General features: G+C 49.6%; 1 non-coding gene and 1 pseudogene across 1 annotated transcript; one reads left to right on the top strand and one right to left on the bottom strand.

Annotated features, from left to right (window-relative positions):
• The first annotated feature begins 2,299 nt into the window (after positions 1-2,299).
• On the top strand, positions 2,300-2,372 carry TRNAK-UUU (transfer RNA lysine (anticodon UUU)). The gene has a single exon. It is a non-coding gene; the product is annotated as a tRNA-Lys (tRNA).
• Positions 2,373-8,473: 6,101 nt separating this feature from the next.
• On the bottom strand, positions 8,474-10,254 carry LOC147879432 (18S ribosomal RNA; annotated as a pseudogene).
• Between the last annotated feature and the right edge of the window lie 491 nt (positions 10,255-10,745).

Genomic DNA, 10,745 nt, shown 5'->3' with positions numbered 1-10,745 from the left:
TTTATGTGTCCGGAGTATATGGCTCATGCCATATCCTAGTCGCCCGGATTCAAGTTCTATTTACTATGTCTAGACGTATTTGAGTTCGCCTCGAAATTACCAACCGTTGCACTTTGTCCTTCATTCAGCAAGGGTTTCACCCACGCCCTTCACTCTACGAAAGAAGGCCGAAGGCCCGTATTTCGAACCAAAGGTCCTCCGGTTGGACGATTATTTGACTACGGAAGTCTCGTTGGCATGGAGAACTCCATTTGGCTTTCAGCGAGTTCGGGTCTCTGGAAGGAAATTATGCGCCGTGTTGCTTTACCTTTAGAAGCACCACACTTACCACTTCAGGACTTATAGTGAGGCTCCTCTGATGTGTCGGGGGGTTCAATCGCAATGCATCTTGCTCAGCAAGTCAAGCGTAGCCATCCACTTGGGGGAAGTATGGAATGTCTATTGTTGCATGTCCAGGGTCCATGCCTAGGACAATCCTGGAGGAGTTTCGTTTGTGAGCAGCTTTACTTGTCAGTCCGACCACGGGAGTAACCCACTTACTACCACTGTATAGGTTGGGGAGTTAGCTGTTTGGCAAGTTCCAGGGCATATATTCCCTATAACTCATAGGAGTAGGTATATCTATCTCGCCTATCCTGTTTGCTAAGGTTCTATCGCCGGTTCCTCGGCTACAGAAGTAGCCAGCCCTAAAGTTTACTCCAGTTGTCTCGAGACTCGGTCGGGAAATTCCCCAGTCTGTCAACCTTTATTGGCATTTCCCCAATTCGCTTATCCCATCATGATTTCCTTTTTCTAGCCAGGTGCAGCATACCTGTCGGGGACGCTTCTGCGTGTTCGTTTACAGAATATCACATTATCATCTACCTCCCTTTCCTCGGAGCTCTTCATGCTAAGGGGCATTGTCGTATGCTCGACTTGGGTTGCCTGGTGTAATTCTCGGAGTACATTATGGCAGGATCTTTCACCCGGCCAACAAAGCCTCGGTCTCCAAGGATTGGGCGGCTATGCCCTACTTCTATTGAAGTCAATCCCTATAGAGTCCATTCGGGTGATCCCTAGGTTGCGCGTTTGGTAGTTGACTCGCCGTTTGGTACCGCGTACGCAAAACCTGTTTATTACAGTTACTCTTGGAGGGTTGGTCGCACATGAATAATAGCGTTCGGACTCAAGTGCCTTCCGGAACACCCCACCTGGGGGGAGTTACCTTGCTCCTGTTGCGTACAATTAGCCCTGCGGCGAGCGGATAGTCCCCATGCTATGGTTCCCGGCAGCGGTCTGATCCCTGCCGGTTGGGGAGTCCATCCGAGCGATGGCTTTCAACCTTCGCATTCCAGGACGTGCCCTCCTAGGCGCATAACACTAAGTAAACCAAGCCAACCCGCATTACGTACTAACAGTAGATAGTCATATTGTTTGAAAGTACTAAATAGAACTCCATAAATGGGCGAAGTAATAGTTGCGTTAATGGGAAAGATCTCTGGGAAAAGCGCGAAAAAATCATGCTCAAATATTCCTTTCAACGACGTCTAAGTTTGTTCGGTTTTTTCCTTCTCTCCCTCTTTTCCATATGCATGGGAGTTAAGGGTGAGAACGCGAAGCGTTTTCAGTCAAGGTGGGGGTGGTGTATCACCACCCCGGGCCCCTAACAGCTCGGCTACTGGATCACTACTCCAGTGCTTCCCGAGAGTGGCCGAAGCAGCTTCAGCGGGCGGCCCTGGCTTCCGCTTTCACCTCAATCGGGATAAGTTGCACATTGTACGGCCGGCCGGGAACTGGAAACTGCAATCCCGGCAGGCTGGCCAATCCGTTCAGAGCCTTCAAAAACAAAGAGCTTCAGGCTGGCCAATCCGTCGCCTTCACGTAAATGCAATTTCATGGAAAGCAAATGATATTTCGCGTTGGGTATGTAGGAGCAATTGCATTAGCTTACACCCCAGGGACTCGGGAAGAAACGAGGATAACAGAGAGAAAGAATAATGCCCAATCCCGAGAACTCTCTTATATCTACCCCGAGGACCAGCTAGCCTTGCCAACTCCTTCTATTGGATGGCGAGTTCGATTAACGAGAAGGTTCCTAGAAGCACATGATTTGTCGATTCATTATTATACCTTTATTTATCTCGTTCCGCAAATGAAGCGTCTGAACCAAGGGATAGTTGCCTAGGTAACATTCATTCATGTATACTACTAGAATGCCATCGCGATACGCCCGGCCTAGGTCAGAGTTGTTCTTTGCCGTTCAATTACTACATAGAAATCTATCTCATAATTAGTAATAATAATAATAACAATAATACTCGGGTGTATAGCTCAGTTGGTAGAGCATTGGGCTTTTAACCTAATGGTCGCAGGTTCAAGTCCTGCTATACCCAAACCTGAAACACGTGATTGAGTAGTTATGACAGTTCGTATATACGTTCAAAGATCACTCTTCGGGTTAGGGGGACTATTCGCCCAATGATTGAAGGCCGGAGAGAAGAAACCCATTTGATTTCGGCGAGGCCTAGTGATGGCATAACTTCGAGGTTCCAACTGCTACGGATAGGGGGACTTGAACCCCCACGACGTTGGTCACCAGAACCTAAACCTGGCATGTCTACCAATTCCATCATATCCGCACGTCGATTCAAAACGCTCTTATTGAAAAACCCGAACTTCTTCACTGCTAACTGGATAAAGCCAGGAACGCCGGTAGCGGAGCAAGGCTCAGATGGCGTAGCAATTAGGGGAAGCTGAAACACCGCCGTATATTTTGATTCTCTCGGCAGCGTAATTCGCTCAATGAAATAGAGCCTATTGGGCTAGACGCGTCATAAATGAAATTGTGACGATCTCTTTTAACCTCTTAGGCTCGGCTCTGCTCATAACTGACAAGAAGCGCTCTTCAAATCGGGGTGGGAAACGTGAGAATGCTAACTTATGGCCGTACTCACGGATGGAGAGGGATTCGAACCCCCGGTATTCTTCTGAATACTTCGGTTTTCAAGACCGACTCTTTCAACCGCTCAGACATCCATCCCTTTCCCAGCAAGATCATAAGCTTAGAGCTACCAATAATCAACTGCCATATCGAATTACTATTCTTTCGAGAGCTTATGAAAGAAACCGAGGAGAGAGAAGGCTGCGAGACCTAACGGTCTCTTCCCAAAGCGTAGGAGTGTAGCCGGCCTTTGGACTCTCTGGCGATCATAAGGTGGCTCTCCTCAAAGCGTAGGAGTGTAGCAGGCCTTCGGACTCTCTGGCGATCGTGAGGTGGCCGGGTTTTTTCCGATTTCCACTGTCGGCTAGACTTGTTGTTTGTTTAGTCCCTCGTAGAACTTGATGCTTTGCGCCTTGCTTACCCAAGCTATGCGGGCTCTATTATTACTATTATTACTTCCCACCCAAGCTTCGGCTGGCCTGTGGGGGGAAATGGAGCGGAGGCCTTTCCATTCCATCGTTTTCATGGCCCTTGCCCCGGCCTAACACGGTCCAATCCGTGAATTCGTCACCGTTTTGACGCCCCGAGACTGGGTCAGATGAGACATGGTGGTTATCGATTGAAAGATTCCTGGTGGAGTTCGTTCTGAATAATTCTCCCTTTCCCTCTAGTTAAGCTAGCCCATTATCGAGGCGCGAGCGACCAAGTGACAGCGTCTCGACAAGCGAGGGATCCACCGATGCCAGACCCAAGGCTCCGACCAACATTCCGATGGATTGCACTCAAGCACATACCATTCTTCGTCAATCGCAGTAATCGCCCTGATCCAGGATCAGTTTCCAGAGCTGTAGGGGTGGAAAAAGATCTAGCGGTAACCTTGGAGTATTGGGATTATGGCTTGACTCGAGAAATGGAGCGACCAGCATAGGAATTGTGAAGGCCGGGGGGGCAAGAGCTGACATAAGCGGGGAAGAAATCATTGAAACGGAAACCAGTGACCATTTCATCTAGTCTCGGCCAGGATCGTCGGGGATTGCATTGGGCGTGTTACCGAGGCAAGACTTATTGATTGATTGATTTTCTTATTCCCATGTACAGTTCGTTCCCTGTCGTCCTCCCTAACTGCCGAGTTGAAGGAACGGGCCAACCAACCAGCAGAATCCATACGACGAATTTGTCGTTGATCAGTGTGTATTGTAAGCAGCCTCGTGTCTTACCACAAGGAAATAGCTCAATAATTCATTGGGCAACTGAAACCTTGAGACGGGGTTGCTTTCACAACAGCAAAGGAGCATTAGACCCGGCAGTTTGCGATGTATTGTCAGGTTGTTCATGAAAAAAATAGAGCAGCGATCTTGTGTTTCAGGTAGCCTCTTTTTAAGGTAAGGAAGGTGTGGCGAGAACTGGCTTAAGTATGCCAGCGGCCTAAATTCAGGCCTATTGGCCGATCCCCCACCATGGTCGAAAAGCAAGGAATCGCCTTTTGGCGCAGTCAAACGTTAGAGTCGACCGCATTCGAAGGGAATTTTCTGGCCTTCGTTCGTTGGGCATTTGAGGCGCATTCGGAGATTATTTTCTGGCATTCAATGGGGAGGGGCCGGAAAATCGACTTTAAGAACTCCACTCCGTGTGCACTGAAAATTTCGTCTATAGAAAGGCAATTAGGCCGTAGGGAAAGCGTAGCATTCCGCTTGCGCATAGAGGATGGCGGGACAACGCGCCGTTAGGGGGGTTAGGAACAAAGAAGCTAGTGGCCAAGGAGGAAGGGTTAGGGACAAAGAAGCTAGTGGCTGAGGTGGCTGGGAAAACGCCAGGGTTGCCAAGGATGGGGGTTTGTTTGGGGAAAACGCTGGGGTTGCCAAGGATGGGAGGTTTGGGGACAAAAATGACAGTTGCCCAGGAGTTTAGGGAAAAAAATGCCAGTTGCCAAGGGTGACAACGCGCTGCTATTTTCCAAGATTGATGAATTTGGATCTATCCTCTTGGAGCGGTGTAGCTCGGCAAGGCCCGTGAGCCGTCAAATCAATCCCTCAGTGCAGCTGGACGGGCATTCGGCAAAGAAAAAGCTCGCTTCCGTCCGAACTTGCTGGAACTTGCTGACGGAACTGCTCGCTCGCTACCGCGAGCTCCCGAACTTGCTAACGGAACTGCCGCTTCTAATACAGACATTCCTCACAAACCATTTGCTTTTTCACAACGTTACCACTTTGCCCTCCCGGCGCCCCCACTGAAGACGGAGGTTCTCCGCCGCCCTCAGCAAGTCCTGTGTGGCGCCGGATCCGGCGAACCTCAGTTACGTTGTTTCGAGTGAGAACAAACGGAAAAAAGAGGGAAAGATGTTCCCGAGGCGGAGAACAAAATCCGAGAGGTTGCGGTTCGAATCCGCATCTCGTCCTGGCTGACCCGGCTAGCCCTCCTCGCCAACAATCCATTCAATTTACCTGACCGATTGCCGCTTCGCTTGTCTCAGAAGTAGCTGGAACGCTTGCTAGGGAGGTAATCGCGATCCAACTGGAACTGGAAGTCACTTCCAATACGACAGCTTGAAGGCGTTGTCCCGGAGGTGGCGCTTATCGAAGGCTTCAGTGTAATTCTGTTAGGCGACAGAGCCATGCGAAGCAGCGGAAGTGGCGGAATGGCAGACGCGCTACCTTGAGGTGGTAGTGAGGCCACTCGTGGGGGTTCAAGTCCCCCCTTTCGCAATCGCTCCCTTCATCCCGCCCTGTAATATTTGGCAAAAAGCCCTTCCCCATTTTTTTTCCAGAAGAAACAATTTTTTTTTCAGAGGCTCGGTTTGCTTTCGGTTTGCTGAGGGCGTGCGCGCAACGATGGGAGCGAAACGGGTGAAGTGCCGACTTATCGTAGTATCGTCGGCATTCATTATTAATCTGGTTTCTATTTGGCCAGGAATAGGCGTGATAGCGGAATGGGGGAAAAACACTACAGAAGCCATTTATCCAATAGTAACGTACGGTGCCTCCACTGGTTAACATCCAATCCAACCTGAGGGTAAGCGATCGGCCAGAGGCAACCGAAACATTCTTTAGTAAATTAGTCAAGAACTTGAACTCCGTACTGCAGAAGTGTTGAGGAAAAGTAAGGCCAATAGTGACGCAAAGACTAGTCCTGTAGCGGCCACTCCTCCTAATTTGTTGGGGATACTTCGCGAAATGGCATGGATTGGTGAGGGATACCGTTCTGGTACAATATGAGCCGGGGTGGACATCGGATTCGCAGGCATATAATTGTCGGGGTGCCCCGAGACATTAGGTGCGTAGAAAAGCCGGATGGAGAAGAAGATGGCAAATGCTACCCGACCTACTGGATCTTTGACGTGAAAATAGGGATGAGAAACAATTTTATCCACAGAAGAATTTATACCCAATGGATTATTGGACCCGTATTAATATGATGCAGCCGAATAAATAGGACTGGCGCCTGCAATTACGGAAAGGAGTGAGTAATAAGGGCTGGAAAAACGATTTGAGGTGGCATTGTCTACGGGGAAACCACCCCGAGGCCGAGTGACTATAGTGTCTCCTACTACAGGTATGGCACTGGCTGAGCTGGTAATTGCTGTAGCTCCCCGAAAGCTCATTTAACCCCGAGGGGATGCATAGCCTGTAAAGGCAGTGACGATCATTAATGGGAAGATGACCACTCCAAGACACCAAATGAATTCCCTAGAACTGGTATAACTTCCATAATACGAACCGCAGGAAATATAAATATGAACTGCAGTGAAGAACATACTGGCCCCATTGGCATACATGTAACAAAGCAACCGGCCTCCTTTCACATCTCTCATGATGTGCTCCACGCTGTTGAGAGCCGGATCGACATGGGGTGTATGATGCATAGCTGAGAAGACGCCGGTAATGATCTAAATGACTGAACGAGGACCAGCTAACGAACCAAACCCCCGCCGATAACTTATATTGCTCAGAGTTAGATAATCTATCGAATGCTAGTTAAGTGTAGGAAATAAAGGCTATTTAAGAATCGAAAGTCATCTGGCCGTAGTAGTAGTAGTAGTATTTGGCGTATTTCGCAATCTGGGTTTTTCCTTCTGCGTACGGCCCTAACAAGCTGCCAAGCGTTTATCATGCATCTGCCTCGTTGGAGCTTGACTTTCCAACGTCGGTTACTCCCAATCCGGAGCGCCCTTTTTCCATTCATGAGAAAATCCAATGGTCAAAATCCATGCAAACACCATCATAGACCAAAATCCGAACCAACCAATCTTGTTCGGAGATACTGCCCGGAGAAATAAAGGGGTCACTTCCGAATCGAGGATAATAAATGGAGGGGAGACCGAATAAAATCATATATCGAAACGACTTCTGGCATCATCAAGTGGGTCGGAACCGCATTCGTGAGCTGACAATTTATCCGGATAAGCCGAACCTTTTGAAGTAAATGCGAAAGAAACACCGATTAGGATCAAGGAAAGTAGCAAACTGATGACTAAATAGAGATAAATAGGGGCAAATTCATAAATAGGAGGAAAATAAAAAAGAAACACATTTGGCTCGAAATAATCCCATATTCGCACGTCCAACCCCAGGTTTACCTTTTCGGTGATCTCGGTTACGGTGAGTTCCCACTTGATCCCAACTCGTGTCAATAGGGGCAGGATAGGCTGAAGGCCTCGGCGTGAATTTGGAAGCGGGGTTTGCCACAGGGGGGCGAGAGCCCAGTCTATAGCTTCCATCAACTCATCGAACGGCGGTCCGAATTGCACCAAAGGCCTCGCTACCGATTGCATATCCGGCAGGGTGGCGTCACGGATAACAAAAAGGGTTTCCGAGAGCTCACTGAGATCGCCTGGCCCCGGGCGGCCGGGGAAGTTTCTTAGCGTGCCCATGTGTTCGGCGAAGTCGTCCTGTAGAATCCTCAATTTTCCCTTGATACTCGTCGCCATTTGCTCTGTAATCATTCTTCCGTTTCCAGGCATGTCTTGTGGTGTTGGTTATTAAAGCTGGGGATATTCATGGCAGTTTAAGGCTATCCCGGAATCGAACCCGTGGAATGGTGCCGAGGGAAAGTCGATGGTGTGCCAACATGATTCAACCGTTCAACTTGCCGGGGAGTGCGAGCCAACGCTCCCCCAACAGATACGATAGTGCGAGCCCAACTTCTTGGTGGGTGCGGCGAGCCTTTGCCGCATCCACTAGAATACGCAATTCCGAAATTCCTTCCCGGAATCGATGCCTTTCCGCGGTGGGTACGCCAAAGAAAGCAAGATTGAATTTCCATTCCTTGGACAATTCTCAGTGGATTTGCACTCCATGGTCCAATTGCGGATTCTATATACGAAATTTCCATTCTCAGTGGATTTGCACGTGGCTCCCTAAAGGAAAGTGCCCACTTCTGCCCGGCCAAAGTAATCTGCCGTCCTGGGAAAGTGCATTTCTTGTTAGCCCGAATCTGCCTAACTTTCCCCGCGCATAGCGCTTTCTCCTCGCGCATAGCGCCCGGCCATTTACCCAACGAATTGACTTTACCGACGTTAGTACAGTTAATGGAGGGACGCTGGCGCCTTCCTTTAGGATTCCCTCCAGCCACAGGTTCCCCTACGACTACCATGTTACGACTTCACCCCAGTCACTGACCCAACCGTGGTATGCGCCAAGAAGACCACCAATACCAAAGTGGGCCACACTCAACTAGGCGTGGAACACTTTAGTAATGGGTGATCCCTGGTCGATGCTTCGGGCGAAACCAATTCCCAGGGTGTGACGGGCGGTGTGTACGGGGCCCGGGTACATATTCACCGCGGCATGCTGATCCGCGATTACTAGCGATTCCAACTTTATGTTCTCGAGTTGCAGAGAACAATCCGAACTGAGGCAATCTTTCTGGATTCGCTCCGCCTTACGGCCTTGCTTCCTATTGTAATTGCCATTGTAGCACGTGTGTAGCCCAGCCCATAAGGGCCATGCGGACTTGACGTCATCCCCACCTTCCTCCATAGTAGAACTACGGGCAGTCTTTTGTGAGTGCAACATCGGCACAGAGGGAGTGTCATCAATCCCGGCCTAAGACTGAACACAGATTCATGGGCCCAGGTACCGGCTCACTTACCATCCATTACCGGGTGGCTCGCTCGTCGGAACCGTTCGCCGGAAGCCCATGTTCTATGTTCCTGCTTTAGGGGGTGAATGATGACATTGATCCTTTGAGAGCAGCATGTCTTAGCAACACAAAACGAGGGTTTCGCTCGTTATAGGAGTTAACCAAAAACGTCTCACGACACGAGCTGACGACAGCCATGCAGCACCTGTATGAATTTTCGTTTCATCCCGTTAAGGACAAGCACACTTGTTCATATGTCAAGTGTTCATACGTCAAGTGTTCATATGTCAAGGGCTGGTAAGGTTTTGCGCGTTGTATCGAATTAAACCACATGCTCCACCGCTTGTGCAGGCCCCCGTCAATTCCTTTGAGTTTCAGTCTTGCGACCGTACTCCCCAGGCGGAGTGTTTAACGCGTTAGCTGAGCCCCCGATCCGCAGACCAAGGACGAACACTCATCGTTTACGGCATGGACTACCAGGGTATCTAATCCTGTTTGCTCCCCAAGCTTTCGCACCCCAGCGTCAGTAGAGACCCAGAAAGCTGCCTTCGCTATTTCGGCGTTCCTTCGTATATCTCCGGATTTTATCCCTACACACGAAATTCCACTCCCCTCTATCTCACTCGAGTGAATTGGTTTTGAAAGCATTCCGCCAGTTGAGCTGGCGCCTTTGACTCTCAACCTGATTCACTGCCTACGTGCCCTTTACGCCCAGTCATTCCGAATAACACTTGCCCCCCCCGTCTTACCGCGGCTGCTGGCACGGAGTTAGCCGGGGCTTCTTCCTCGAGTCTTGTCACAATCGCGCACCCGACGAAAGAGCTTTACAAGCGGCATTGCCCTTCCTCGCTAACGCGACGTTTTTCACTCACTCACGCGATATTGCTGGATCAGGCTTTCGCCCATTGTCCAATATTCCCCACTGCTGCCTCCCCACGGAGTCTGGGCCGTGTCTCAGTCCCAGTGTGGCTGATCGTCCGAAAAGATCAGCTAAGCATCTGCGGCTTGGTCAGCCTTTACCCAACCAACTACCTAATACTACGCAGGCTCATCAAACAGCGCTTTAACGCTTTATCGAAGCTTTTTCGCTTTCGTTTATTCGGGATTTGGCCCAAACTGTTTGGCAGATTCCCACGCGTTACGCACCCGTTCGCCACTTTGTTTTCAACTGTTCCATGAAGGGACGAAAACAACGTTCGACTTGCATGTGTTAAGCATATCGCTAGCGTTCATTCTGAGCCAGGATCAAACTCGGTTTTTTGGTTAAAAACGCGGAAACGAGATATTTTCTGAGTTTCCGGATAGTTTTTGCAGATTCAAGGAAATACTTGAAGACGGAGGGGATACTGGACGGTTCCTCCTCCACGCGGGAAGGGAAGGGAAGGGAAGGGAAGGGAAGGGAAGGGAAGGGAAGGGAAGGGAAGGGCGTGAAGACCTTTCTTCGAGTATTTATTCTTTCATTGATCCAGTTCAACTCTCTCTGAGCCGAACCCTATTCAATGATGATGTGATTTGGGGTTCGGAGGTTCGATAGAAACTGCTCCATGATACAAAGCCATACTTGCTTTGCATCGCCCAAACCACACTCCATGTTATGAACTTCTGTATATGCCCGACGACTCGTCTCAAGGTTTCATTTTGAAGTTCTTGTTCGAATTCCATAAGCCTGAGGCATTGCTTATAGTGAGCTTTCAGGCGCTTAGCAGGCTTCCCTTCACGTTATCCCGGTGGACCGTATTCAGTGAAC

The sequence above is a fragment of the Dipteris shenzhenensis genome, unplaced genomic scaffold, assembly GCF_047967505.1.
Source record: "Dipteris shenzhenensis isolate YYH24624 ecotype China unplaced genomic scaffold, Dip_SZ_1.0 scaf0017, whole genome shotgun sequence".
Lineage (NCBI taxonomy): Eukaryota > Viridiplantae > Streptophyta > Polypodiopsida > Gleicheniales > Dipteridaceae > Dipteris > Dipteris shenzhenensis.
This window is presented reverse-complemented; position numbering and strand designations above follow the sequence as displayed.